This window comes from Phasianus colchicus, chromosome 10, assembly GCF_987193195.1.
Source record: "Phasianus colchicus chromosome 10, bPhaCol1.hap1.1, whole genome shotgun sequence".
Taxonomy (NCBI): Eukaryota; Metazoa; Chordata; class Aves; order Galliformes; family Phasianidae; genus Phasianus; species Phasianus colchicus.
This window is the reverse complement of record NC_143445.1, coordinates 6,770,402-6,798,035: the sequence shown is the minus strand read 5'-3', so window position 1 is coordinate 6,798,035 and position 27,634 is coordinate 6,770,402. Positions and strand designations below refer to the sequence as shown.

Here is a 27,634-nt window from a genome sequence, read left to right as displayed (position 1 = left end):
TCAGTGGGAGATAAATTCTTCTTCCTCCAAAAAGCTAGTAAACTGTCCTTCTTTAGGTTGAAAGCCTCACTCCTGACTTCAGCCCAAGTTCACTGGGACTTGATTTCTATAATCTTCCATAACTGTACATTATTGATCAAAGAAATCTTAAATCCTTCTAAAATCATACTACAGTTGTTTGAAAATGAGAAGTTTAATGTGGGACTTTTCATGTCAAAAATCCACTTCTTGTATTCTGGCAACAAAAAATATTGTCCATACAGAGTCTGGTCACAGGAAAAAAAAAAAAAAGGTTTTTCAGTTATTCCTTTAGGATTAACCAGCTTTCATTTAGTATTAACTACGGATCAGGATTCAGGGACCTGTCAATTGTGGAATAAGGGTTTCCAGTGAGTTGTCCGTCACAGCCGCAGTCGGCATCTTGTCCTTTGTGAAAGTTAGTGTGCTGTACTGTAATTCTTCATGTGCACAGTGACAGCGTAAAGCCAGTACAGGCAATTCACTTCTCCTTTAAAGAAAAGAAAAAATATCTGATACCAGGCATTGTAAGACCTGCTAAAATTAAGGGAATGTCCAGACTGGAAGGTGGGATAGGTTGGCTAATACAGCTAAATTTACAACCTATTGTACTAAATACAATTTTCAGTCAGACAGAAACTCCACCATATAGTCAATCCTCATGTATCAGACCATCTATAAAATCCAGAAGAGCGTGAAAAGGGAGAAAAGTGAGCAATTCTTAGCATCTGAGACAGTACAAGGACTATGGAATATCAAATGGAGCAGTATTGAAATAAAAGGAGGTAGTTTCTCAACCAATGTGTGGTTGAATTACAGAACTTTATAGAGACGTGACATCTTGTAGACATCAGCATACTTCAAGATCTAGAATTACAGAAATAACTAAAGATCACTAAGCATCAAATTATACAAGAATCTGGGAAAGTGTACTAATGAAGAATTACTGTATTCTTATTATATTCATTTGTACAGACCTACTGCCTATCCAGGACCTAATACATTACTCCAACAGTTGACATGGCTTCATATGTGTTCTTGGTAGTTAAGAATTATGTCTGTAAAGCATAAGGTATGCTCTGTGAGACTGTAATATGGGATTCTTGACTCATTTAAGGGTTCCACACTTAAAGCTATCACACTTAAAGCTATCCTTACCAAGATATTTCCTCTGTATTTTATGCAAAACTACGCTTCACCCTTGATGAGTGACCCAATAAACCAGATATGACCCCATTACATAAAATCTCTGTAGCAATCTCAACTGTTATATAATATTTGCACACAAAAACAACAAAAAGCTTGCAAACAGATGTAAGACTCTGTAACTCATGTTTTACTATTTCACTCCTTTTTTCTTTAGTCACTGGCTAAATTCATCTCTGACTGTCACCACGGTTAAACTGAAGATCAGTTTTGCTCAAAAGTTCATATAAATCCTTACAGGCTGAGGAAATAGCACCAGGTAGCTCATAATAGTTGAAAGAACCATTTTCACAGCCATTACAGGAGTTTCTTGAGATGGCACTGCTTATTTTTGTTTCAAATCTATATTTTAGTCAATATTAAAACCAAAGTGGAAGGACTGTGTGAAAATGAGCATTGTGTTTGTATTGGATAGTAGATAGTAACTGCTACTAAGCATTTTATTCTGTTTTAATGAAAACAAAAGTTCAAGAATTTTTAGGCCAGCATTCTCAAATTCAAGTGACACAGAAGAGGTGCTTAAGCAAGTTCTGGGCCACTAAATACAATAATTCATTATCAGGAATGCAGAATACTCATGACTCTTAGTGACAAAACTGGTCACCAGAAATACGCAATAGATCCTAGTGTTAGCCAACAGGATTTTTATTATCCTATATTCTATAAGAATATTTTGTATCAAATACTAAGATTTTCACTAATCTTTCTCCTCCATCAATTCATTTTTAACCGTCCATGTCATCCTTTGGTTTCTTTGCTTCTCCTACTTTCCATTATATTATAAGTGCCTAAGACAAACAAAGCTGCCAAAAGCACTTCAAGTTACTTGTCAACTAAAGCCAGTTTTCTTCAGGTGTTTACAAATATAATCTAGAGCAGCACTGCAGCCATTTTTTTCCCCAAAATTCTGATTCAACTAAAGAAAAAGCTTTCTTAACTAGCTTTTTCTTCTCACACATTGTATCTTTTCTTCTTCCCTGATAATTTTTCTTTTCAAAGTCTTTGTAATAAGCATAGAGGAGTTTCCCTTGACAGAACACTGCCTGAAGCAAATTAGTCGACCTAGCCAAAATTCAACTGAACTGTACACTAGCTAGTGCTACAGAATAATCAATATGTTCTTAATTTTCTCATCCTGGAAGCAGGAAGTCTGAGTTTCAGCTTTTAAAAAGCAATAAGCAACACTGGAAGGGGTAAAAGACTGGGGATTTCTTGCCATCCATGTCTCAGAAAGTCATCACTAAATGTTCAAATCACATACCTGATGGACCAGATCCTCATGGATCTTTGAAGATGTACACACATTCCAAGTTTCACAGGAAAGGCAGGAATTTAATTCAGACCGGCTATTACTGGCATCAGCTTTTCCCCATAGTCAAGGACAGGCTCAGTTAGCAAAAGTGTTTCATTGAATTCCACAGATTCATTCATATGTCTGTACTGATCATTAATTTGTGGGCCACAAAGCAAGCTAAAGCACAAATTGCTACACAACTCATGCTGAGATACCTATGCTTTTAAGATGCTGCTGCTTAAATGCAGTACATATACTGTAATTTAAGACCAAACTTGAATAATCTTCATATCACATCAAACCTTGCTGCATGAAAATTTGAACTCTACAAGGAAGAATTGACACAGCCTTGTTTGCCATTAATTTTACCTGGCACACAGAATGAGCATAGCATATGTATAGAGCACCACAGTGTAATTAGGTGTATTGGGTGCATCCTTGAGAAATGAAGGGACAGGCATCAGTCTCCTCCCATACAGTGTTCCATGACATTTGTGTCCAGGGCACTATGTGGAGTGCATTTAAGCAATCTGGATGCAGGCCAGGCAAAGACTTGTGCACAGAGTAAGACTTGAGCATAAAATACATGAATTAGATCCTATGAAAAGCATACTTAAATCTTGCTGGCAGGAAGACCAACAGAGTATCGATTGTAGAGAATTTGCCAACAGCTAAGATTTAGGTCTACTTCAGAAGAGCAGCAATCAGTAAAACAAGAATGAGATCAGAGTTCATAAAAGCATCAAATTAACTAGTAGTGGAAACTGACTTGTGTTTAGATTTATTAGTGTTATACACTAGGAATCTATACACATGGCAGTGAAAGAATTACCTAAGAGCTACCTACCAAAAAAGAAAAGAACTGGGAAATTAAGAAGAATGCCAATTTAGAAAAAACAGGTATTTTGATGAACAAAGAAAACTAAAAGACACTCACCTCTCTGTTAAAAAGGAAATTTAAAGTCTTTCACTTTTTCAACTTGAAGTAAAAGCTGTTTGAAGCTGGGCTCTGTGAAAACATCACATGGAAATTAGAAGTTCCAGTGGTTCTAGGGACATCTCATCCCAGAATTTCTAGAATACTGTCACTAGAAGCTCATCCTCAGCAGAAGTCTCAGAAGAACCAAAAACCATGGATGGTCTCCCAAAGCCAGGATCCTTCAATCAGTACAGTAGGAATGCTAAATCTTTTCCCATGTAACGTGTTTTCTTTACCTCTTGCTCTAATTTCAATGGTTACTATTACCAGGAGCAAAAATACAGTACAACCACAACCGCTTATGAAATTAGTTAAATGCTACTCTTAACAGACAGTTATATGCCTTGCTCAGTTCCCGTGATCTTTTTGAGCAAGCTCACACTCAAGGCAGAGAGCTCTCTGTAAGCTTGGCTTTTGTAAAGAATTGTCTAATAATAGACAGATAAGATAAGCTCAAGGACAGAGTTCTGACTAGAAGTCTACAAAACTTCTGTTCACCTAGCATAATATATATAATGATACACAAGTGTTAAAAAAGCTCATGGCTGCTTTACTACTTCAGCTGTGACCACAAATAGTATTCTGCTAATGTCTAGACATATAGCTCAATTTTGGTAATACCAATAATTGTAACTAAGGGAGTGTTTTCACACCTTCACTGATATGACTGAGTTAAAACAAGGATTTCTTTGTCCTCTTCTGAAGGCTGTCATGGTAACCAATGGGCACCAGAAACAGAGGAGCTACCTCACTTTCAGGATGATTCATCACTGAGACAGTTGGAAAAAAAAAATCCTAAGGTCACTAGAAATCAGTCTGTATTAACAAATCTTCCTAATAGGAAAACTGAAACAAACTTCTTACTATGGCAAGAGTTATTGGCTTGTGCACTTTTCTAATAAAAGTTTGAAGTCACTCAAGGCTGAAGAATTTCTCTGCCAAATTTTAAAAAGGACAGATTATTTCCAATTCACAAAATTTCACAAACAGAAATCTGACAGTAAATGTTAGAATAATGGGAATGCAAATGTTAGCATTGTAATAATATTTTCCTATCTTCTGTGGACATAAATGGTTAAGTCTTCACATACAACCTTTCAGTAGATTTGAAAACATGATAAAGAAACAACTTCTCAGTTCATGCTACAGTGTTTCAAAGAGGATGCACCTCCTTTCATTGCTAAGGTAAATGGTCAGAATGGGAAAATCATGTGTTCAGCGCACAAAACAGAAACTCAAGCCTTCTGAATATATTGTTTACAATAAACATTGACGTAGTATAATAGATGGCAACATTCACTGCCTTATCTCTGCTTACTGGTAGGAACACTCTTGGGAGCATTTGGCTCCTCCTCCCAGTCCACACAACCACTTCATTTCACTGCCTTGTCTAACAAAGCCTTTTCCTAATAGTCGCTCCTATTTTGCAAATCACAATAAGAGGGAAAAAGAAGGATCCACACACCCCTTCCTTCATTTCACTCTGAAGTGCATAATTCAAACAGAAGAAATCCAGATTCATTCATCCTCCAATCCCCTTAAACTTCTGAGCCCATCCATGAAGACTCAAAACCAGACCAGGAGAGTAGCTATTCATAGAAACACAGATTGAGTTTAGGGTGGGAAAATCTGAGCTAAAATCAAATAGTGATATTAAGAGACAATATCCTAAATCTCCTGTTCAGTATTCACCCACAAAGGGAAGATGATGAGAATCCTTGCCTAGATGGGAAGGCAGAGCTTTTGCTGTCTACATGCTGTTGACGGGTCTTAGCCAAACTGCTCCACGTTTCTCACATCAGGACTCTGTATTTGCCTATCTGTTTCCTATCCTCCACAATTTCCCTCTCTTCATTGCCTTAGAACATGCACTGTGTTCCCTTTCTACTCCCATGTAAAGTGCTGCCCTTCTAAAGCAGACTTCTGCAAAGGCCATGAGGTGGACAAATTTATCACCCTTCATTAAGTGATTTGACATCCCTTTGGAGCCAACCATTCTCCACGCAGGTATCTACAGACATCAAGGAGAAGGACTGATACGTATAATCAATATAGCCAAACATTTGTGGGATACTATAGCAGCAGGAACACCACATCTCCATCACAGCAACTCAAACATATTTTAAAAGACCAGTAAATTTCATACTAATGATTAAATGAGATGAGAAGAAAGTCTATGATATAATCGGGGAGATTTAATGTTGTAGCCAATAGCACTTTTGTAGTTGTTTAATCATTTCAAATAGAGTAGCTTTAGAAATGAAGCAGGTCATCCCTTAGGGCTTTTTGAGTTTTCCACTGTAGGTTCTCCTCACCTAGAATATAATGCCAATGAAATTTAATCTGTCAGGAAAAAATGCTTCCAGTTAACTGACTTTTTTTTCTTTCAATTTCCTTTCAGCCAATTCAGTTACACTTTTGAAGTAGACATGAGATGTTGTTGGAAAAGCTACAGCAGGCCCACTCTGACTGTAATGTACTGAGTATACCTGTGGGTGCAACTCTGTAAGATTGTGATAAATGAGAGAGAAAATACAGGCAAACATCTCCGTAACAATACATGGAACAATATTCTAAAGATCATCTTAAAATAATAAATACACTTGGGATTGTATTTGAAAGGGAAAAGCTAACAAATACAGTGAGGAACTGAATCCAATGCTGTTCAAACTCTAACTCTGCTCACCTTTGCATTTCATTTAAAAGACATTCTTGCCTGTTTAGGGATTATTCTTGTTCCACCTAATTCTCTCTGTGTACCACAAAGCCAGCATTTGAATATGCAGCCAGCAGTATCCCCTGCAGAGGCTCCAGCTGTCACTTCCAAAAGAGTATTTCTTTGGAAATCAGTAAACAGCCTTACCTTTAACAATCTGTTAGAGATCTTATTCCCAGGGTGCTATCTATTCTGTTTTGTGTGATCATTGCCCAATTTGTTCTTATTATGTTATTAGTGCTGAAAGATGTTTTCCATGAGCTGCTGCAAGCTTTCAAGCTCTTGCTGGTTAAAAGATAAATTAAAGGCTTTCAACTCATAAGGGAGAAACACATTTGCAAGTGTTTTTAAAGAACAGGTGGTTTTCATCCAGTCATAGAATGCCTTGGATTGGAAGGAACCTTAAAGCCCATTCAGTTCCACCTTCCACCAAACCAGCTTCCCTAAAGCTTCATCCATACCTTTAGCAGGCATGGGGCTTCTGTAGCTTTTCTAAGCAACCTGTCCTAATGCCTTACTACCTCATAATGAAGAATTTATTCCTTATAAGTAATAAAAATCTAACTCTTCTTTAGTTTAAAATTACTCCTTTATTGGGGAGTGTAGTGACAGGATAAGAGTCAGTCTAGTGTTTTACTCTAGATTTTGACTGAAACTCTTAGTCTGCCCAGGATTGGAGAAACTACAAAGATCTGATAGAACCTTAAAAAAACAAGAATAGGATGATTTATTAGTGTATCTGAAATCATAATTACAAAAAATTGCCAGAAAATATTACATATCACTAGCAGAAATGTAATGCACGGAGGGAGTGGATGGTGCAGTTTATTGTAATAGAATAAATTATATTGGTTACCAATTCATTATAGGCCTGAGTGGTGACCAATAACTGAGTGACCAATAACTGTTCACTCCTCTGCTGTTCATTGGTCAATGCAATCTAAGTTTGTATAAGCTCAGTTCAAAACAAAGCATTATTCATATTATAAGGTAATCATAATTAATGTCTGGATTGTCAGGCACATTCAGACACAAACTACAAAAACCTTTTTGTATCTCCCTACAGCTCTTCTGAGCTGAAATTGAAGTACAGTAGCTGGATGCTGCCTGTGACCTACGATATTCTTTACAAATTCATAAGAGTCTTCAGTTTCTAGACTTAATCTGCCATTTACCATTAGATGCAAATTAATAAACTAAACAGAGTTAAAAACATATGTCCTTAATTTGCTAAGGAATTGATTCCTTATGATTTGAGTTTCATTTTATTAAATAAGGAAATGAAACCTAGGTCTCAATGCCAATGTCTTTTAATACACAAGTAAACATAGCTTGTACTTTTCAAGTCCATATATTTCCAAAATCCACAGATTTAATGGACAACTAATCCGGTAGCATTTCTGTGGAATGAATTTTCCCATCAATTTTTAATAAAAGTATGTTAAATTGTTACAGGCAAAACACATGTGCATCTTAATGCTTACAGTGAAGTATACATTTGTGAATAGAAGCTCAGAAAGATTTTTCTGCTTCCAGCAACAAGAGATAATTTTCTTTTTAAATACTAGCACCTTTGCTCTCAGAAAACTGAGAAACTGAGACCACATCACTGAATTGGAACAAAATACTTTGCACAGCCATGGAGATTCCACGACACGTGCCCTGCAATCTGCAGGGCAGATATGGCTTCTCTGCTGTTACCCCATCAAAAACTGGCAGCTGTGTCATTCGATGAACACAAATATCACCAAGACATTTCAGGTTATAGCAAAGCAATCCTATGTGTGAAAGCATCCAATTATGAGCAGCTATTTCCAAAAGTACAAAGCTGCTTGTAGCTATTAGACCCCCAGTGTGCTGTCTTATTCCCTTCTGAGAAATATGTTGAGTACAGAGCAGCTATGGTAGTGACAACGGGAGCAGTCCATTGCCTAATCTAACTCCAGTTCTGACACATGCATTTCAGTAGTTAAACAAATTACATTTATATTATTCCAGGAAAGTGTTTTTATCTAGTTGATGTAGGAAATTTCTCCTCAGCATCTGTACCAATTTGAGTTGTAGGTGCCCTCACATGAATACATGAAGAGGAAAAGGACTTGGAAAGGTGATTCATTCTTTGTGAGGTGATGCCATAAATACATTCCAACACTACCAAAAGATCTGTTTAAAATGAATAAATAGCTGCCTTAAAAAAAAATGTATCATTAGTTTGATCAGTTCATCTTAACTTCAACACAGATGATCAAGTGATTTCACTAACCCCAGTTATTAAATATAAATAAATTTAATTTAGGTAGATCACAGAAACGTCCTGGTGCTTGCTTCATCTCAAACAGCAAGAAATTCTCAAGCAAACATCTTTTTTTTTTTTTGGACAGTAGAAATTAATAGAATAATCTTTTAAGAAAATCCTGTAAGAATTCAGAAGACTAAACTGATAGGTGAACCTTTCCATGAATGGGAGCTGCATGGTGTGCTGTATTCTGTTTGGAAGCCTATTTAATGCCACATAACTTGAGGTTTCCAGCACATGAAGGGATACGAGGCCATACAAAATATCCTTCCTTATATAAAAGATATTCTAAACAATACTTCACGGAGTCTGAGTCCCCTTTTTACTGAGATCCTAATAAACTATCACCACATGGCATAAAAAAATGACAGGAAAAAGGACTTACAATCCTTCAGGGGTTTCCTTCAAAATTTCCAATATTGAAATTTTCACTCCAGCCCTAAGCCTAGCAGCATAAAGCACAATGAATACTGCTTGAGCAGTTGGAAACATTGGCCACAGCTTCTGATAATCTTTCTGGAAAGGCAAGTTTAAATGCTTTGCAACTTTCATTTGTAAAAAATCATTAACCATTTCATCACACATATTAAGATCTGAAATATTTAGTGAGGAGGTTGAGTTTAATTATAACAAAGGAAACATTCTCTTTTCATATTCTGTACTGAGACTAAACATCATTTTTCTCCAGCATTCATCGTTGTTTGTTTTAATATTCCATAAGCATATGATTACTTAAATATAAGAAGTCACTGTAGACTCTGAACTCTGCCTTGTTTCACAGCACTTGAACTTGAGAGACAAAGTCCTGCATGTGGAGAATCTGAAAGGAAGGCTGCATGGTGGACAAACTCCTAAAGAATGGGGGAAAACTCAGCACCAAGAATATGAGTTCTAAATTAAAGTCAGGCCAACACAGTCACTGAACAAAAACACGGAGGTAGTCAGTATTAACTAGGGGGAAATGTGAAAAGCACAAATATGCCAAGATTTTAATTTGGCTATGTCTGTGATTATTGGACAAAAACCAGGTATCGATAGATCATGCGCCTACACTTAGATTCCCCAAACAGAGCTTCTTTCCTATGGAATACCTTTTCCACCTGAATAGCATATTAAACTGTATTAATCACACTCAGAAGATAAAGGAGGCTGGATTATTTTCTTTTAACCTCAATCCCTGATCACACAAGATTTGGTTATTGCTGTTATTTATGATCCAGAAGAAATTAAGCAATCAGTAAAAATAAAGACTTATATATTTTTATATGTTCCCATATACATATTTTTCTACACTAACTCAATAACTATTTTTATTTTACCTCTGTAATGCTGTAGCAATGGAAAATGCAGCAGTGATAGCACAGTAGCAAAAGTTCGAAGCTGCAGAAAGGGAGGATAAACTCAAATGCACTTCAAATGGACATAGAAACAAAGAAAAGCATCTGCTTACCCTTGGAAGGCCTCAGGTACTCAGGGATTTCCAGCAAGATACCCTTGCTTCCACTGCCAACCCTTAAATAAAGTCTGGAAAGGGGTGGATCCTGGCTCTACCATTCCAGTCACTCAGGTACATCACACACCTAAGCTCCCCTGGCTTGGCCTCACCTTCCAGCAGGTGCTCAATCACTGCTTCAAGCCATGACAGCATTTCTGCTACACCCTCCTAGAGAAACACAGAAATAGCATATTGAAAATTAAAAAGAGTAATAGATTGTTCAGACCCAAACTATAAGTAGTTTTAATGTATGAAATCCAAATGGAGACTGAAATCCAATTAGTTACTCTTGGGTATAAATTATACACTGCTTTGGAAATCCTGCATTCTGAACAAGCTCATTGAGCATATACAGATAGATGAATACTGGGAAAAGGCCTAAGAATTTCCCTTGCCAGGTACAAAGAAGCCTGAGAAGTTTTAGTACTCCTACTGCTGTCTCTTCAGAGTAGATGGAAACAAACTGACAGTTGCTAAGCCGAAAATTTGTCCCCACTTTTGAGACTCTCCCAGCACCTGCAGCAATGGGAACCCTAGCAAAGCAGGCAGGCATTGCTTTTTATCATGAAATTTCAAGGCAGTCTTACATTTACAGATCAGGTACACTTCTGGCCTGAATATCTCTGAAAGGAAAAAGGGTATTTTGTCCCATTGTGCAAGAGCTACATTTCAGCTTCTCATAGTCCCAGAAACTCCTTGGCTGTTGTACAGCTTAATTGTTCAAAATCACCAGTATTCCATTGTAATTGCTAGACGGTATCAGTTCACAGCATCTACTTTCTTTCTCTGTTCAGTTACTCACTGAAATAGTCCCGCCCCGGGTCAGTGGAATAGCTTGTGTGATTTACCAGACTACACTCTGACTGAACATCTCAAAAAGCTTTGAGAAATGTTGAATTTGATAATATTATGTATGCACATACGATGAACAAAAATTTATGCTGCAGAAATGCAATACACTGTTCAATACCCACTCCTTAATATGTACATTCAGGTAATGGTCTAATTCAGAACCTTATAAAAGCTTTTATATAAACAGTTACCATTTATAGCAGGGCCCAATACATGCCTTCTAACAGTGGTAATGGCCTGAACTGTATCATTATAGATGTTTGAGATAACTTCCTCAGAGATTACTTAGTCCCTCTCATTACCATATTTCATTTTCCAATGCACTCTGAAAGGTTAAACACAGTTTTCCATATCTAAAATTTTCTTAAAGTTGTAGGAGATACATATTTCAAGGTCAAATAAAACACAGCCTTACCATTTCTATGGACATGTTATGGAAAAGCTTCAGAATTTTTTATTTGCTTTTAAGAATTCATTTGGCAGACCTCAAGCCATATCATTATTTGGAGGAGGGAACTGAAATTCAGCAAGGCAGTATTTCTGGTGGCAAGATTGAGCTGTTTGCATGGAAAACTATAGACTCTTGATCAAATCATGACTTCTAGGAACACCTCCATTTATTACTCTCAAGTTCCACTTTGGAGTGATATAATTCCTCTGAATTTGACTTTCTAGTTTTGTCAGGGCTCTTGCCCATTTATTTCTAACATTTGTCTGTAACTCAGAATTCAGTGAGAACTTCATAAGGATTATACAGACAATGCTTTCAGGGTTACATACGCTATACTGCCAAAATCAGTAGTAGTATATGCAGGTTGCTTTTTCAGTAGGTCATTTACTGACAATGTGCAATAAAATTGCAATGTTTTATTTCCCCTCACTCAAATACCATGTCTTACTATGACACCAGAAGGGAAGGCACAATGGACATGCTAACATTCATTCTTAGCAATATAGGAGTTTTTCTAATAACATAAAGAAATCTTCATGCTGGCACTTAAAACTAACCTCCAACAAATAACACCATGAAGTTTTACTGAAACAATTTTACTGCCAAAAAGTGGGCTTATTTTTAGTATTCTCTCAAAAAATACATCTGAATACTTAAATCTTAAGTTGCTACAGTTTTATGGTGAAAATGTAAATAGCTCAGTCATTGCAGTCAACAGCTATGAAAAGCTGCAGTTGATGCGGATTTCCTTTATTGAAAAAGCCTGAACTTTTTGCACACGTAAGATATATAACAAAGTGTATACCATGGAAAGAAAATTAAAATAGTTAGCAGGAAGTCACTTCAAGACTAACTAAAACTTACAGCATGTTATGGAAGGAATTATTCAAATGCCCCTTACAAATGTCTCTTGAACACTGACAGGGATTGGACATCAGCCACCTCACTAGGAAGCCTGTTCTACTGTTTGACCACCCTCCTGATAAAGAAACTAGTGTCCAGTCTGATTATGTTAACAATCATTGTGAGTTTGATTAATAGCACAAATGAGTTGCAGCTTATTTATGCTTTTTGAAAGAGCCTCCTCCTGGAGGAAAAAAACAACAAAAAACTACACATACAAACTGAGATTATCTTATGATGCTTTCAAGTCCAGCTGTCAGAATAAGAATATACAGAACAAAGTACTCTTTGAACCAACAATCTTCAGTTACATTCCAGCCAAAGTAGCCAGAGTTTTCATTTTTTGAGCCATCATGTATCCCAGAACAAGCTTTTTTGACAGTTTTTTTCCTTGATTGTTTCTATGGTGAAAAAAATCACCTATGGTAAGAAGTTCAATTCATTAGCTGTAGACCCTTAGAATTATGCACATCAAAAATATATCTCTTGACCCTCTGTCTCCAACATACCACAACCAATTAAATAACTTCAAATGATAACATTTCACCTTATCATTTTACAGAGACTAATTACAATAACTTTTGCTATAAGTGTTTGACTTCATACAATTAAACTCTATTCCATTTCCATTAGTCAAGTCATACAAAATTTGTGGATGACAAAATGAGAACGTATTTCCAGAACTGGCGGTAGACTGGGTCATAATTCAGGAAGAATCCATCTAATCTTTTTTAAATTATGATCCAATCCTCCCCCAAAATCGGTAATATTTTCAGACTGTGTCAGCCACAAATTTTGTAATTGTACCCATCTCACTTCCATCTCACTTTTGTAACAAGATTACTAATTAAAAATTACAATCACAGAACCATACAACAGCTTAGGTTGCAGGAGATCTTGAAGATCTTCCAGTTCCAACCCTTCTGCTGTGGGTATGGTTGCCAACCAGTAGGTTAGGCTGCCCAGGATCCCATCTAACCTGGCCTCAAATGCCTCTAGAGATGGGGCATCCACAACCTCCATACAGCTTGTTCCAGCACCTCACCATTCTTCAAGTAAAAAGTTTCTTCCTAACGTTTAACCTAAGTCTCCTCTCTTTCAGTTTAAAGCCATTCCCCCTTGTCCTATTAATATCAGACCATGTAAAAGCTCTCTCCCTATCAACTCCCTCAACTCTTCTCCATAGAAGAGGTGCTCCAGCCCTCTGATCATCTTTTTAGCTCTCCTCTGGTTTCTCTCCAACAACTCCATGTTGTTTCCGTACTGGGGGCCCAGTTTAGAGATGACAGAATTGCTCTCCAGACCAAACCTTGAAAAACAGCATTAGTTACTTTTCTCTAGTCTGACAACTTTCCATTCACCGTAATTCACTGGAGCTGCTACTAGAGCTCTTTATCAACCTCAGTTTTTTCATTATTTTCTCCTCTTATTTTCTCTTCAGGAACTATATCAAATACTTCACTTAAATTTAGTCAGATTAAGTCAATTGCATTACTCTTGTCTAAGAAGTCAGATATCATTCTTATCAAGAAAGATTTTAAATTGCTATGATCTGTACTTGAGAAAGTCACACTGCATGTTATCCCATGTCTATTTACCCCTGAAGTCTCAATTACAGTTCATTCAAAACCTAGTCTCTGCATGCCATTGAGGTCAAAATTCTGGTCTTATATGTTGCTTTGATAATTTGTCTTTTGTGGATGTAAGTATTAGGTTTGTTAACCTCCATTTTAATATCAATATCAGTAGTGGGCCACTGTGACCCATTGCAACAAGGAGATAGTGATTCCAAGCAGAATGTAGGCAGTGCTTAACCACAGTCCTTTATTGCAGAAACCCACACATTAGGGTCTGCTACATAACTGTGATATTAGTATGTTCTTCCTTTAACAGTACCATCTGTATGTACTGCTTGTAAGGGCTCGTTCCTATGGGGAGATGTAAGAGCATAAAGCTTTCAGTGAATCCTGGCGTACCAGAAAGAACCGCATTACACAGGTAAAAGGCTGACAGCTTTGCTCCCTTGGAAGAACTGCAAAATGATGTGAAGAAAAATGAGGCTGCTGAACCTCACCACAGACAGGATCTGTGCAGCATGGTACGATCAACATGAATGGTCTCATTCAATGCTGCATACACTGGGCTTTCTAGCATCAGAATCTGCAATCACCTTCCCACTATTTTTATTCTTTACAAAATGAACTGGCGTTAGCCAGTTAGAGACTTGAATAACACATTTCTTACTGAGAAGCCAAAAAACGAGGACCACTCTCTGTACAAAGCAGGGTATTAAGCTTTCCTGTATGCTGAAAATAGTAGTGCTACAGCAGTACAAATACAGAGTAATTCTATGATGAATACCCTTTCACACTTTCACAGAAGTTATCCTACCACTTCTACTCACCAACACAAATACTTGCTTGTTGACATTCTAGAAACTGTAGAAAGACCAAAAAAATATTTGTAACATCAGTCATAAATAATTTTGCTGTAGGAAGTGCTGTGTTAAAGGGACTTGAAAGAAACATGCCATCCTTTTCCCTGCTAAACATAAAATGCAGTCGCTTTTTGTAGACACTATAACACCCCAAACTACACAGGGAAATCTAACAACTATAAAACATATAATGAGTGATCTCTATCTGGGAAAAATTCTACAAGGCTAGAGTTTCTTTATGAACTACAGTTTGTTATGAACAAGTCACCAAGAATAAAATGGATTTAACCCGCATGAGCTCAAGAGCTCAACAGGTTATTGGTATTGATTTGGCATTCAAAAGAACACTACCATCTTTCAAAAGAGCCTAACTCAGCAAGAAATACAGTAGCACGATTTAAGTCACATTTTGAATTATATAATGATGGCAGAGTTCAAGATATTTCAATCCTTGTCATTGTCAGTTTGAAGTATTAAGCATGCAGTGGGATAACTGAGGGGGAGAGAGGTTTCTGATAGTTGAGAAAACTAGAGTTACTCCTTAACATCAGCCTATTCAGATTGAACCAATGACTAATTCAAAGATTGTGCGTTGGTAATGGCAGTATTCCAGCCCAAAACCTTTGAGAAAATATTAGAAAACACAAAGTGAAACCAACAGAATAATTTAATTCTAATGATGACACACTTAGTTCATCTGTATTCTGACAGGCAGAAAAGGTCAGAGATGTACCCTAACAACACCAGCCCCCCTTCTGCTTCTTTCAGTTTCTCCTTACTTACATTCTAAGCAGGCATTAGGATTGCCATTACAAAACAATGCCTTCTGCAAAGCTGTTCACAATGCCTTGCATCATTTATTTGATTTATATAATTGGTGTGCACATTAATGACTAACTGTGCTCTGAAGATGAGCAATACCCCTTAAAAAGCAACAAGCAACTTTTTTGCCTTTGCCCTTAAGTAGATGTTGTGAAATGTTACATAAAACAGGAATAGTACAGATCTTTTCTTCTGTAATGCTTGACAAGGGTAGAAAGCAGCATACTCTATTTTCATTCAAGTCCATTCAAGCATAAATTATTCCTTTGCCTCCGTGATGCACCTTGCAATACCACATCAGCCTCTGTACTGCCTAGTACTCATTTATCCAAATGCTATCTCTGCCTAAAAATTTCAAAACTGACATGATTTGTTTGCTTGTGGTATGACTCATGTCAAACCTGGACATCAGGAACAGTCACTGAGACTTAGCCAAGAGCACTTCGTAAACCTGCTTCAAGTATCTGAACTTTCGAATACTTTGGATCTACAAAATAAGGTTGTAAAATCCTCTCTAAATAAATGGCAATGTTATTTCAGATGTTATTTCATCTGCAGACAGCAGATGCAAGGGAGACAGCTAAAGATTGCAAAGATGTTACTTTCTTAGTAGCTGATATATCATTACCCCTGTTTCTAGAAGAATTTACCCCAGGAGGTAAAGGAGACAATAAATACTGACATAGCAGTATCTTACTAATGACACAGTCAGATAGGTAGCAATGGAAAACTCCCAGAAAAACAGAGCAGCGAGGAGAGCTTCTTTCATTCTTTCCCTCAAGGGAAATCCAATTCCCTCATTCTAGAATTCTATTGTATAACAAATTAGAGTCTATCCCTATCTGTTCTCATCTATCCCAATCTGTGTCAGTCTGCATAGAGAGCCAAGTGTCTCATGAAGTATGGGACAGGGCCACAAGTCTAATTAAGCTCCTTTCTGTTGACTGTGCAAAATACTCATGTTCTGAAGATTATGAGGTTATTGTTAGCCTTCTTTAGGCTGAATTGATTACAGACTTCTATTTTGCTAGCCTCTAACATTTTCTTAGCATAAGCTTTTTTTCAGCTACACCTTCATAGCAAAGAGGCCTCCTTGGTTAGCTGCAGGGAGAATACAAGCACTGCCATTCCCAAGACTAACACTTAACAGTGCACACATGGTAGGCATTCTTTATAATGACATTTTTGAGACATAAAATAGTGGAAACTTTCTTCTACAAGCTCAAGAGCTTATCCCTTCACCATTTTTGAAAGGGCATACACATACATCAAAGAACATCAGAACTATTCACATTTCTTAACCTCAGTTTCCTCAATACTCATGAAGATTCTTTGGGTTAGACCTAAGGACCAAGGACTCCGCACTCTAGAAGCAGGAACTGGGCAGCTACATCTCCAACCACATAATGCAGCTGAATCAGTCACAAAGGTAGAGCAAATACAGAGACTACGCTCACTACTTCCATTCACACATTATCTTCTAGAAATCTTTTCACTTACTGTTCTGCAGATGGTTTCTTCCAAAAACAATGTCCCTGTTGTTTCTTCATCTCTCTCCTCCAACCATTTGTTTCTACTTCATTTGAACTGAGAGCCAAAGAACCCCAAATCCTACAGCTTCCTTTCTTTTAAAGGCTTTTGCACTGAAGACATAAGTTCCATTTTGCCAACCAGTTGCCAAAAGGTCTGTCCAGTTTCACCCCAGCCTTATTGCCACTGGCAGCTCCCTATTTCTTTCCTTCCACCAGTCTCACTGCTGGCAGTCAGAGCTCAGCGAATAAGACCATATCATTAACCTGGTGGAAAAATAACCTAGGAAAGAGTAATTTCCTTAGGAGTGACAAAGTAATCCACACAACCACCAGACCTGAAGGGAAGCAGAGCACTACCCATGCATAATGCCACTGTACATGGTGACCTTCACACCTTATTCTCTGCTCCTCCTTATTTACATCCAGTGGTTTTTGTTCTGCCTCCAAAGAAAAATTAAATTCCTTATAATAGTAGTTGTCCAAAAGCTGAAAAAAATAGATCTACTTGTTCTCTCATATAAAAAATTACCTGGATGCCATGAGACTTAAACAGCCTTATACAGATATTCACGTGCCACTCTTCTGCACTCCTACCAAATGTAGTTAGGGACAATACAAAGTATGGCTACACAGCACAACACAGATATAAAGTAGAAAGATGCTAGGTCATTTTTAATCTAAACATTGCAAACAAATGATTTCCAGCAAAAAGTGAGATATGCTGCATCATTTGAAAGATTTAACAGTATTTTTATTTCCACCATTAAATTTTCATCACTTCTACCTATTTTCCAGTGCCTAAATAACACAGCTTACTCTATAGCTATAATCTATTCAGACTGTTGGTATTACAAGAAAAATCTTTCCCTGTGGCTACATCTGAATCCAAAGACTATACATCTTATGGGCTCAAAGGAAAGAGACTTTAAAGAAAGACTTCCACAGGCTTAATGATTTGTAGAGCAGATTCTGGTCATGTTTACACCTTTATGTATTTTATATATATATATATAGAAGTTATATGTCCATCAGCAATTTGAAAGGTTACATTGTAAGCATAAGACCCAACATGCTGTCATGCCCTAGAAAATTCCAACATTAATTTATATATATGGAAGCATTAAAAAGTTTGTTGTGGTTTTACCACTGTATCCTGCATCTTCCATATTGGCTAAGATAAACTGCTCTAAAATCAGCCTGACAAACATGCACAGCAAAATTTGAAATCTGAGCACACTTCCAAATTAAAACTTGATTAATTGATTGTACAGATCAGGGCAGGCAGAAGGTGCATTCCTCCTAGGAAGTATACTTGTATTTATCAAGTAGGACAAGGCCTGCTGCAGGACCAAAAGAAATAAGGAAATCTTTCCAGCAAAACAAATAGGAATTTTGAACATCCTTATCTCTGATGAGAACAATTTGACATTTGTGAACATACCACAGACACTTCAGTCCTACCTGAAGTTACCTATTCCCAGTTAGAAAGTCATGCCATACATGTCAATTGTAAACTAACAGATTGATCAACATAGTGTAACATTTCCATGCTAAGGGAAGGCCCACAGTTCTAGGCAGATACAGCCCTTCTCATGTAAAGCCACCACTACATTAGGACAAATTGCCTTTTCATTATCTGTTGTCTCAGGTCTATGTGAGATGTCATCAACAGGGGAAAAAAGATCCTTGCTGATCAGTTTAAATACCTAAATTCATAAGGAACTTCAAAAAGAAACATTTTTCTGCCTGTATCATGCCATAAAACTGCTGAAACAGATGGAAATAAGAATTTCTAATGCTATAGCTCTCTATCTCTGTATAATGAGACGGGTTCAGTTCGGCTCTCCTTGCCAGGCTCCCTCTCCTGGTGAATACAGGGTACTTTCAGGTTGTTTCAACATCATTTTTTCTTGACCTAAATTTCAAGCTGCATTTCTGAAGTTCTTTCATTCTTTCCCTCAAGGGAAATCCAATTCCCTCATTCTAGAATTCTATTGTATCAAAAATTAGATGAACTTAAGCAATCAGTAATGCAATAAATTCTTGACTTTTCTCATTAATGCATGATTCATCGATCAAAAGACAGTATTTGCAGACTTCCTTCTAGACTTCTTTGTCATGGATGTCTAACTGTACTCCTCTTTTTTTTTTAATAGATTTTTTCACATAGGAAAGAACTTGATGTAAAGTTAAAGGTCGGTGTGGCAGAACAGAGCTGAAGCGCTGTACACAAGAAGGGGAAACTTCTGCCAGACCAGCACAACAAACTGAATTACACATATAGCATGGTGTAAGAGTCCACTTAGGATTCTCAGAGCCACCGAGAGATGGGGCAGGACTCACCATGCTGCATCCCACACTCAGGAAACAGAGATGAGAACATGAATCAGAATGGTGATTCAGTCTCTTACTGTTCTTAAAAGCAGCTGTATCAATACCAGTGGCCTGTCTTGCCAGCTTATCGTATCACCTCACTTCACTTTCATGTTAAAAACAAAATCAAAACTCAAGACTAATAAAAAATTATCAATTAAGGAAGTGTTGTCCAGCAAAGATAGGTACTCTATAATTGCTGATTTCTGGTTGACACAAACCACCTACTAACAGGATATGATTATTTAGCTGATACTGCTAAATTACTTTGTATATTGTGGAAGACAGCATCCACCACTCATCCACTATTTTTTCTTTCAGAGGAACCAAGAGTTACAGAAATCATCAACAATTACCAAGAGGAACATGAGGCATGAGTTACTTAGTGGTTTAAAAATAAAGACATCTATTTCTGGGTTTGTTATAGCTCCAGAGACTATTTTATGGCTGAGGACCTTCGTTTCCACTCCTAACTTGAGGAACTTTTCTGTGTCAAACTTCAGACATTTTCTGCCCCAGTTCTCAAAGGCAGGAAATTTCCATTGCATTCTGAAGGTATTTTGGCTCCTGCCAGACTAGCAACAAGGATCCATTTCCCTGCCTTAAGAAATGAGAATTTCATAGTCAAATAAAAGCAGCTCCTCACATCCAGTGGGCAGGAGAAACCCAACAGATGACTTCAGCCTGCTTAAGCTGTACAATTTAAGCTTCAAAGCCATCTTCCATCCCACCCAGTCCTAGGTTTATTACATAAATAACTGTTAGAGCTCAGCATCCCAACCTTTCTGGAAAAGTTTCATGTCTCATCATTATGTAAAAGCAATCAATAATGAATATCATATAAAATGAAGTTTTAATGCTGTAAGTAAAGAAAACCATAGTAGCAATTGAAAGACCACCATGAAAAATGATTTTAAAGATAAAGAACACTGTAGGATTTTGTAATGTGCATGAAATAGAGGATGCAAAGATAATTCCCTAACATAACCTAAAAGCAGTTCTGAGTCTGAGACACCAATCTTCCATCACAGCCAAAAAAAGTTATTATTTCACCTGCTAGACCTCTCCCAGCTCATGTTTTCTGCCTGTAGTACTCTCCTCTTCTCTCAGCATTAAGCTATCCCAGCTAACCAGAAAGCCTGTGGAAAGAATAACCTATTTCTTAGGACCTATTTCATTCAAAACATTTTGACATAATAGTGAAAAGCTGCAAACAAACACCCAATCTCACATTAAGTGGAACTCTTTTCTCTCCCACCAGCTGTTCAGAGGGAAAAATTCTTACTATCATGGCACAGGTGGCACATACAAAGTGCAAATCAAAACTGGAGGTTCCATACAACAAGGTTGAAGACAGCAGTTGTGCTGACTTAGTGTTCTGTGCACCTGATCTGCATAGTAGGGATAAGATGGGACAGGCATGGGAAGGGTGCAGAGCAGGTGTATGCATCAGGTGTGCTGCAGTGCCTATGCAGACCATAAGCAGCACGCAGGCTCCAGTTTAGGAGCATTTCACTTCTGCAAACTTGCATGCTTGAATAAAATTTAAGTAAACTTTCAGAATCTAGATGCTGTATTTTTTTTTGTCTATCAGCATTAGACATGGGATGGATGTATCAAATTATAGAGCTTATTGTTACTCTTAATATTCATTATTATCCTATAACAGCAGATGCTGTACAGACATACAGGAAGTGCCAATGAAATCTAATCAACATCCAAACAAACAGCTTTTGTGTGAAGATAACTCAGTGTGGACCAGTTTCATCCTGACACAGGGAGACACAGAAGGACTGGACTTGCTGACACTGAAATTCCTCAGCTGTACTGTGGAAGTGACAATATGCAATGCAACACTTAGCTCTTCTTACTACATTTTTTGTTCATTTTTTGGCCTATAGCTTGTACATTCCTTGTATTTTCCAATTTGCGCTGCTTACTTTAAGCAGTTTGATTACTTGTGAGAGTTTTGTTTGCATCTTTCTCTCTTCCATATCAGAACTTAGTTTTAGTGCTCACCTCATAGGGAGGCACAGTGATGTGTGAGACAAATTGAGAAAAATACAGACTATGAAGATAAAAGCACAGAAAGTCTCAGAGGTCTCAAAAGCCAAGATGAATCTTAAACCTGTATATGCACATCCTAGTTTTGGATGGGATAGAGTTAATTTTCTTCCTAGTAGCTGGTATGGTGCTTTGTTTTGTATTTAGGATGAAAACATGGATAACACACTTATATTTTGGTTGTTACTGAGCAGCATTCACACTAAGTTAAGGACATTTCAGGTTCTCCTGCTGCCCTGCTAGCAAGGAGCTGGGTGAGCACAAGGAGCCCAGAGGGTGCAGAGCCCACACACTGACCCAGAACAGACAAGGAGATGTCCCATACTGTGTGGCATCACATTGAAAAACAAAACTGGAGGAGTTAGCTACAGAGTGGTCATTGCCAGCATGCAGCTGAGCATCAGTCAACAATTGCAATTGCAATATGCATCACTTATTTTGTGTATTCTTTTCTCATTCTCCCATCCTATTCACACAATCATTAAGGCTGGAAAAAAAACCTTTAAGATCATCTGGTGCAACCCACCCCACCATGCCCACTAACCTTGTCTCTCAGTACCACATCTCCACAGCACTAGAATAAAAAGCATTGTTGTGAAGAAATTGAATTAAAAATATTGCAATACTTGAAGCATAGTTAGACTTGCCTCAACTTTCATAGCAGTTCTACAGACAAGGTCCTTGTTAGCATTTCTGTCAGAGCAGATTGCTGATGGATGGTCCTTGCAAGGCCTTACAAAAGCACAAGAATTTCAGTTGGATCTAAGGTCAGAAAAATGTCAGTACATCACCACAAATTCTGCTCTGTGTGTTTTCCTTCATTCAGCAGCTGATTCCTGCTTGTAACACTTGTTATTTTCATACAGTTTTCCTAAGAGCAAGATGCAACAGAAGAGCACAAAGGGGAATATTTCTAGGCAGAAATGTCTGAGCACACAGGAAAGAGGTGGGAACAATTAGCCCCAAGTAATGACACTTGTTAAACTGCTTTGGATATTTGTATTTGCAAATGTCAGAGTGGACCTGAATGAATAAAGCAGGCAATGACACAATGTGCACATTACAGCTTGCCAGATTCAGACAGGAAGAAGATGTTAACGAGGTCAAAAGGAAAGAGACAAACATATCCTACATTCTTTAAGTCAGGACTGTGCCACTTCTAACAACAATTTGGTATGGGGAATAGGGACTTTTAGTTGTCAAATGTTTATAAAGTTATAGCAGAATAGTCAGGGACATTTATTCACTGGAAGTACAAGCAGCTATTTGCCTGTAAAAACACACAATATCCAGTGAAGTACATTCATAGCTGTTGTGAAAGAAAACCCTTTCACAATTGTAGATATGGAGATAAATGGGGAAAGTATAACAAAAATACAGTACAAATTGGTGGTGTCTTGGGAGCTTTTGCTATTTTCAGACTGAAGCTGCCCTCTCATTTTACCATACTTTTCCAAACTGTTTGTATTGGAGATCCAATAAGGGCAGTTATGCCACTTACACTGAAATGCACCAAATCTGTGTGAAACGTAAGTTCATGACAAACAGAAAAACGGGATCACGACATTTGTCCTGCTCATCTGGGCAACAATTGTTTCACCCAGCTTTGTAATACTACACACTTCCATAGGCACACACTGGAAGTGCATCTGGGAAGGGCTCACAGGACTTCACTCTGGAGGACCAAACCACATCCACAACGGAAAAGGCCCCGAGAGCTAACAAGACAACTTGCAATGGGAAGACTGGTTGTGTACTTCCTTACTTTGTGTTGAACTGGAGGCTGAATGTAATCTGCAGGAATCACCTCCTGACAAAGCAAATGCACTTTTTAGAGCTGGATTTCTAATTAATTCAGTCTTGTCTCTGAAGCAACTTACCATTGTTCTGTTTGCCAGTGCATGAAATCTAGCTTTCCCTCACTTCATATTTTCTTTAAAGTTACGGGTTTTTTTAATAACGGTATGGATTTTCTCTAAGTGAAAAGGTTTCATTTAAAATATTGCTAGAGAGAATTCTACTCCAGATGCATAAAAATCAAATGACACAGTGCTTTCCATGCTAACTCCATAACTGAATCTGAGGAGGAAACGATCGCTCACTGTACCTTCAGTATAAGTTGCACTGCTAGCACAATTTCAGTGCTAACAAAGATTTTACTTTCTGTATGATTTTAACAAAGTCAAATACATATTCCATTGCAGACTCTACAAAGAGGCATTCGTAGCATTATGACTTTTTGGTTGGTTTTCATTCACTCTCACTTGCAGATGTACAAACTGAATTACATTTGTTTAGACAATTCATTCTGGTAGCTGGTGTACATAATGCTAAGAGATATATTAGTACTAAGTGGATACTTAAAACTTCATCCTGCAAATGTTACTAATTATGACATCAATGACATATGTTACTAATTTAGACATCAATTGCTTTAACATGTCAGAATTAATATTGAAAAGGGAGGTAAACTCTAAATGCTGTACACTTCACAGCTTAGGGATGAACACTGAACAATATAGATCAAGATATTTTTGCCTGTTCCTACTTCTGAAAAGAATTACATGACTAGATTCTACATACTTCACCTCTGTATCTGTTAGTTAAAAGCTATGTCAGCTCTTCCTTTGTCACACAGCCATGGTTTAAAATAGATTCCTTCTCACTTCCAATGTATTTAAGTTCATCCCCACTTATCTTGTTTTATGAATGTAATTAAAAATCACAACTACTCTAGTAAACTCTGGCTGATCAGAAATATTTAGATTCTTAACTAAATACTTCAGAGGGAAGTTTAGTGGAAAAAGCACACATTTTAGTGTCATTCAGTAGTTTTTTAGACAGCTGTAGGAATTCCACAGTATAAAAATGCCCAAAACCCACTGCTCAGTATTGGCCTGAGACTGAAATCTGGATTTCTGCTATCTCACAAATGTTATATTTTAACTTCTTAAGTCACACAAACCCAAAACTTTAAAAGTTCTGCAGATAACTTCAGGGTTATCTACCTAAACATTGTGTGAACCTGCAGTCATTTTTTACCTCTAAAACATGGACAGTATCCTTGCCTGATATGAATGTTAAGTTAATAAATGTTTCAAGGATCTGCAGCTCCCCTGTAAAAAGTGCCAATGATTGATAGGAGGAAGTTACTTAGGTTTTTAAAGCACCTCATTTGAAAAATTCTTATTCTAACTTAAGGGCAAATTCCTTTCTTGAATAAAGCAGCACATTATTAACTGCACTGAATTGCAGGTCTTGGTAAATCAAAAGCACCTTTCCTACTACTGCTTTGATTCAAATTATTCAGTTTTAAAGGAAGTCAAATTAGTAGGAAATGTGAATTCAGTGCTATAAAGCAACTTCAGAGATAATGAGCACCTGCATTGTCACTACAGAAAGTTTTACAAGAGGAGCTGTTTATTGCCTAGCTCACTATTCACTTACTATGTATGGGTTCACAAAACTCTGGAGAGGAATAAATTAAACATTAATCGTGTTCCCTGTAAGCTACCTCTTCTTTAATACACCAGTTTCTAGTGATATCATATCTGTGGATGGTTGAACTATTCTTGGGTTATGATGCTTTATTTTAGTGGTGAAATGACTCAAGTCATACATTTCATTCCCTAGATATCTATTCTTTTTTTTCCCACCCCAGGAGTTTCGCTGAAGTTTAAGATCTCTTAAGTTCATTATCTTTGTAAGAATACAAGTCATACCTTTTCTTCTTTCATGATGTTCACCTCACTGCCATTCCTTGCCAACCGGAAAGAAATGGAGTTTCTTATATATTATATATATAGCACTACTCAACTCACTGCATTTCAAAACCAAAACGCATTAGAGCTTTGGGGCCTCTTTTCCCTCCTCTTTTTCATTGTTATTCTGTGATTCTCTTTTATTTTTGCAGTAAGTCTGCCCCCTTTGTACTTATTTGGCTGTCTGTATTGCACACAAACAAAAATTAAAGTCTGCAAACAAGTGTTTTTAACATTTTTGCATAAGCAAGTAATATTTTCTCCAAAGCAATGCTGTTCCTCTCAAGCATAATCACAGTTCTATTTTTAACTAGTCAATGTCATACAATACCTTGAAGGTTCAGAACTTACTTTACACAGAAATTCATCTTATTTCCACTAGGGTTTACAGAATCAGATTTCAAAGCACTAGCAGTGCTGCAGCCAGCATGTATCTGGCCCTTACACAGCCCAAAGAGCTCTAGCCTGGCTTCACATTCAGGATAAATACAGGGAAACTGAACATAGGAAAGAACAAAGTTCAAGTGTCAGCAGAACATAAGGGGTGCTATTTAAATGCATTACCACCTTCTCTCTCTCCTTAACACAGGTAGCATGAGAAAAAATTAAATAAAGCCTTTGGAACAATATCCTCCTTCTGAATGTTTTCAGGGTGTTTTCTTCCCTTAATGCAATAGATAATCATTCCCTGAATCTTTGCTACATGGGTAAAGGCATATTCTGAAGTTTACAGTAGCAGCTACAAAGATAAGAGAAAAAATCCCGTTCATATAAAGGAGCCCTTCCTTCATACCAAGATAGTTTCATATTCCAGACAGTTTTTGCTATCTCTGATCACATCATTAATCACATAGCCTTCTCTTGGATGAACAAAACAACACTAAAAGTTCAAAAGCAGCAACATTATGAATAATAATAACAAGCAATTATACCTGCTGGGCTATCAAAAAAATACTCAAAAAACAAGATTTCCTTCATCACTGACTGGAGCAGAAGGATGAATAAACTTTATCAGCAAAGGCCAAGCAGAGTGACAGCAGGAGCAAATGCCTGGGCTACAGGTGCTGGAAGTTCATTAATAATAAGGCAGGGTCCACTTAAGGCCTCAATTAAAGGATCCCCAGCAATACGAATGGTTAGTGACAAAGATACTTCTTTGCAGAGCTTTGTTAGAATATCAATGCTTGGAAGGTTGGGATTTAATGACGCGTTATAAATTGAGGTTTAGGATTGGTAATTTTAGATACACTCATCTGCTCAGTTCTCACCAGCATCTTTTCTTAAAGCCTATTCCACATGAGTTAACTTCAGGAAGTTATTACAAGATACTTTTAATCTGTTACAATGACTGTGAGAGGTATTATAGCAGGAAGAAAAACAATGTCATTTGCTTATTGTCATGGCATGTTGTTTGTGTATTTATTGCAGTAAAAGCTCACGCTCACATTGTTTGCTTGGAGATGCATTTAAACATTTTATGTAGAAACTGAGACATTTTATCCTGCCTCTTTTGTAAGCTTTCCTTTTATTCTCCATCTCAAGTAACTCAGCTGCTCTTTGCGCATAACCACGTAAGTACTTGTGGTCTTAAACAACATCATGGAATGACACTGAGCATCTTTAGAAGAGTATCAGTGAACTACAGATTGCAGAATGAACAATCCACATTCAATTTCAAGAAGAAACAGCTAGATTAAAAGGTTACCTAGGAAAGAGTTACACAGCCTCCACTTCCGAGTTTGTCCCTGAATTCCTCTACTTTCATAAACGTATACTAGCTTGCACTTGCAGTCTCACTAGCCAGCACATTCCTGATATCTTACAGTTGAGCAGTTTCTGCTTCATTTCTGTTGGATATACCAATTCAGACATTTAAAGCCTGCATCACACATTTCCTATTTAAAAGGCACAAAAATGTCAATAACAACTGAATGTTGACTCATGTACTGCCCAAGTCTTTTAGGAAAACAAAATAACAGCAACCTGTTGAATCCAGTTAGAGAGACTTTGCAATTTCTATTGGAGCATGCAAATAACTATAATCATGCTGCAAAAATGTTAGTGAGAAGCATTGTCAAAGTCACAGACGAGAATTTTTTGAATCATAAAAACACATAGTAATATCTCAATTAATTATACTTAAAATTACATGTAATGCAGCTGAGGATAAAGTTCCACTAAAGCCCACTGGAAGCAATGGAGCCAGCCTGACACACTTCTTTGCTGATTTAAATGGTACCTTCCAGCAAATTGCAATAGATCTGAAACTTGCCTAATGTGAATAAAAAAGTAAGCACTAGACCAAAGACCCAATGTATTAATCCTGATATATAATTGCAGTAAAACTAACAGCCACAGCCTGAATAATGTTTGTAATTTGTTAGAAATGCTTTTCCAACTATCAAATATGCTTTTCTCCCCATAAATAAAATCTT

The 27,634-nt window shown here is 37.3% G+C and overlaps 1 protein-coding gene and 1 long non-coding RNA gene across 2 annotated transcripts in view; both read right to left on the bottom strand.

Moving 5' to 3' along the window:
- CLSTN2 (calsyntenin 2) overlaps positions 1-27,634 on the bottom strand; it is a 486,477-nt gene that overhangs the window by 365,164 nt on the left and 93,679 nt on the right. The gene's annotated exons all lie outside the window — the stretch shown is intronic.
- On the bottom strand, positions 244-26,344 carry LOC149916583 (uncharacterized). Its single transcript, XR_016469580.1, has 3 exons — positions 26,132-26,344; positions 9,960-10,172; positions 244-508 (listed from the first exon to the last, which is right to left on the bottom strand). It is a non-coding gene; the product is annotated as an uncharacterized LOC149916583 (long non-coding RNA).